The sequence below is a fragment of the Salvelinus sp. IW2-2015 genome, linkage group LG25 (assembly GCF_002910315.2).
Source record: "Salvelinus sp. IW2-2015 linkage group LG25, ASM291031v2, whole genome shotgun sequence".
In the NCBI taxonomy this organism is placed as follows: Eukaryota; Metazoa; Chordata; class Actinopteri; order Salmoniformes; family Salmonidae; genus Salvelinus; species Salvelinus sp. IW2-2015.
In genome coordinates, this window is record NC_036865.1 from 13,138,884 (window position 1) to 13,143,130 (window position 4,247).

General features: G+C 44.5%; 1 pseudogene; it reads right to left on the reverse strand.

Annotated features, from left to right (window-relative positions):
- The window catches only part of LOC111951710 (uncharacterized), a 17,159-nt pseudogene extending 13,929 nt beyond the window's left edge, over window positions 1-3,230 (reverse strand).
- Window positions 3,231-4,247: the final 1,017 nt, after the last annotated feature.

Genomic DNA, 4,247 nt, shown 5'->3' on the forward strand with positions numbered 1-4,247 from the left:
GTCTGTCGGTCTGTCTGTCTGTCTGCTTTCATGTCTGTTCGTCTGTCTGTCTGTCTGTCTGTCTTCTGTCTGTTCTTTTCTATAGTCGTGTCTGGTCTGCTGTCTGTTCTTGTCTTTGTCGTATGTCTGTCTGTTTTCTAGTCTGTCTGCTTTTCTTGTCTCGTCTGTCTGTTTCTAGTCTGCTGTGTCTGTCTGTCTGTCTGTTCTATATCTGTCTGTCTGTCTGCTCTGTTGTCTTGTCTGTCTTTCTGTCTGTGTCTGTTCTTGTCTGTCTGTCTGTCTGTCTTTTTTCTTCATTAGTCTGTGCTGTCTTGTCTGTCTGTCTGTCTGTCTGTCTGTCTGTCTGTCTGTCTGTCTGTCTGTCTGTCTGTTGTGGCTGATGAATCAGAATTAGTTGGGTAACATAGATAAATAAGATGTTTTATTTACATAATATGCTTATGTGAGATGCTTGTCATTAGAATGTATCCTTTTGGACTATAGCGTTGGCAGTTGCACTTTTTTTCTTAGCTGGGGCTCAGTCATTTGGGGCCCAGAGAGGGGAGAGGTCAGGCTTGTCTTTTACATGTCTCTGGTGCTATGCAGAATATCAGAAAGGGAAGAGGACAGGATGGAACATTGTCTTCATATGTGAATGTATCTGTTAAACCATGTGAAGGGATGGTGTGATTAAGGGGGAACCAATTACTTGTCTCTACAATGTCTGTGCTCAAGTCACTCCCCTCAGTGAGCTTGTCCAGGAGTGGGGTCAAGAGGGGGTTTACTTGAGATGGGAGTATCTAGAGTTGACAATTGAGTTATGCCTTGGATGAGGTAATGTTTTTGTACTATGAAGTACCAGGAACGAGATTAGAACCTCGTCTTAGAGACCAAACTGAATGATAATTTATAGCGAATGCTATCTGGCTATGGGATACTCCTCTCTCAAGTAAAATTCTTTCTTTGTGAACTGTTCCTAAGATCTGTGGTTCGTCATGTAAGTTGAGAGGGGTGTATCTGGCTATAAAAGATCTTTGTATTCTACTGTAGGGACTCTCAGAATTCATTATAGACACTGAATTGATCTGAGAGTCAAAGGGCTATTGTAAAGCTCATATTATTAAAGATKAAGTTTAAGTATAACTCTGACTGGTGTGTGGTTTGTAACTCTCCTCATTTGGTAATACAGGAAATTGCCACGACACTGTCTTGCTCTCTCTATTAGCTCTAGACAGGCTTATAAGCATTAGTCCCTAATTTGCTTTTTAGTGATGTCAATAATAATAGCAGTTGGACTGAGAGCATTGTGTGGTAGAATGGGAGACTGTATTATGCTCCTTGACCCCTGCCCTTATTGATTATCAGTAATCGTTGGGGTTAAAGGGTGATGAGTTACACTTACACCATCGCTTATGGCATCAACTGCTCTTCCACATGCTTGCATACATGGACATACAGTATGTGCTGATAATTCATGTGCAATAAATAAAAGACACTAAGCTCCTGACATAACAGATGACTTTCGGTGCCAGGGGTCATCGGGGTATCTTGTGGCTGATCGATTTGTCAGAGTTTCATCATGTTTGAGCTATTTATAATGTGGTCTCAAATCGGTTTAGTGTGCATCATTGACATACCACTTGTATGCATATTGTCCCCAAGGAACAATTTGCCATTTGCAATTGAGCTCTCATTCTGCATGCGTCTGACACAAGCACACACACACACGCACATGCATATGTCACTACACACACAGCAGAAAATTATATTTTCTCATGTGTTACAGTACAATAGAAAGCTTTTCCAGTAAATGTAATCTTTTTACCAGTATTTCAAAATGAATACATACAGAAGATAGTAAGGAACATTTCATACTTTTCCGTCATGTTATGGAATCTTTCAAGAAGAGCTCCTCTTTCTAAACCGTAAATAACCTAATTTGGACTAATTGATAGTTGACATTTGTTGGTAAAATCATACCTCTCTTTCAACACAATATCTTGTCCAGACACACAAAGAGCAAGTGAACTGAGTTATGTTTTTTTCTCTCTAGCTAAAAGCCCMTCTGGGTACATTGACTTCAAAACAAAACCTAGGAGGCTCATGGTTCTCATCCCCTTCCATAGACTTACACAATAATTATGACAACTTCCGGAGGACGTCCTCCAACCTATCAGAGCTCTTGCAGCATAAACTGACATGTTGTCCAGCCAGTAAAAGATTCAGAGATGTAATCTAGTACTGAAAGCATAAGCTACAGCTAGCTAGCACTGCAGTGCATAAAATGTGGTAAGTAGTTGACTTAAAAAGAGAGAAAGACAATAGTTGAACAGTTYTGAACAAATTAATTTCTTCAAAAATGAAAGAGAAGCAAGAGAGAGAGATTTCATCTTTCTTTTTTCACTTTCAATTTCACTTACTGTAGTAACCTGGTATATTTATGTTTACCAAYAGATGGCAGTATTGACTCAAGACGGGGGTTTGCTTTCCGTTATCCGTAGCCATTTCCTATGTCTGCCTATATAACCATGATTTAAGAAAGCTTCAGGTAGCTTAAGCCAGGTGCATTAGAGAATGTTATTCTAAGTTACAATTAAATACTAAACCGTATTAGTATTTAATTGAACAGGGCTCCGGGCAGCCGAGCGGAAATGGAGGAAAACTCGCCTCCCTGCGGACCTGGCATCCTTTCACTCCCTCCTCTCTACATTCTCCTCTTCTGTCTCTGCTGCTAAAGCCACTTTCTACCACTCTAAATTCCAAGCATCTGCCTCTAACCCTAGGTTAGAGGCACCTTCTCGTCCCTCCTGAATCCTCCTCCCCCTCCCCCCCCTCCTCCCTCTCTGCGAGGCTGAGTTCAGCCAAACAGCGAGTGTGCATAATCCAGACGGGAGAATGACAAGTGCCTGATTAGGACCTGCGCCCTTCCTGTGGTGAGGCAGGGTCGTACTCTGCGAATGTTGTAAGAGCATGAACCTACAGGACGGAGGTCACCACCTGATTTATCAGTTGAGAGACGACAAAGCCCTGTTAGGGCAAAGGGTGTGTCCAGAGATCCACCGCAAGGTTCTCTATGAACTCTATGTTCCTGGGCAGGGAAGGACACATCGCGAGTGTCAACCGTGGGGGCGAGAATCATGGACCGGGCAGAACTATCCCTATCCCACCGTGACGAGGAAGAACATCGTCTGTCCAGCCGAGAGGTTCAGCTTGGAGTGGATACGTCCATCCACCACGATATTCTCAGACATGCAGAAGTATGCGATCGCCTCACCGTGGTTTATAACGCACACAGTAAAGGGGGGAAGGGAGAAAGATTACATTGATGTGGATCGGATCTGCACATACAATAGATAGGAGAGACATACAGTGGGGATATGCACAGAGCCAAGTGACTTTGTGTATACGCTGAGTGAAAAGGGAGAGAGCGCTAGAACACTAGAGCCCTCGGGAACCCAGTGTGAGAAGCACAGTGGTGGCGGGAGACCAGATTTCTCGGCCACGCAACCTGGTAGGCAGTGACCTGTGAATCAGGCTAGGTAGGCACCAAAATCCAAGCGTGGGTCCGCGCCGAGATGCCCAACTCGTATAGGGTGGAGAGGAGGATCTGATTTGGGTTCACAGTATCAAAGGCAGCCGATAGGTCTCTAGGGATGAGAAGCAAGGTATGGAGAGTTAGCTTTAGCAGTGAGGAGCGCCTGCGCCGTGACACCAGAGAGAAGCAGCAGTCCTCAGTGAATAGACTAGGTCGAAACCTGACTGAATTTGGGATCAATGAAGTGGTCATATCCCTGAAGAGAGATAGCAGGAGAGTAGCTCGCCACGGGACGCACAGTTCAAAGCACCTGTAGGACTTTTGGAGAGAAAAAGAAAGAAGGGACTACTTGGGTCTGTAGTTGTTGACAATCGCGAGGGAGAGTGTAGGTTTTTTACAGAAGGGGTGCAACTCATCGATCTACTCTTGAAGAAGAAGGGACGTAGCCAAGCGTCAACGGATGAATTGAAATGAGCGAGGTGGATGGTAGGAGAAGGTCTCCGGAAATGGACTGGAGAAGGAGAGGAGGGGATAAGTGGGGTCAACGGGCAGGTTGTTGGGCGGGACCGCCGTCACACAGACGCGAGATTTCATCTGAGAGAGAGAGGGCGAGAAAGAGTCAAAGACACAGGGGTAGAGATTGAGCAGAACCCAGCGGTTGTCGTTTGATACTTAGCAAACGAGGATCGGAATGTCGTCAACCTTCTTCAAAAATGGTTGACAGAAGTCATCT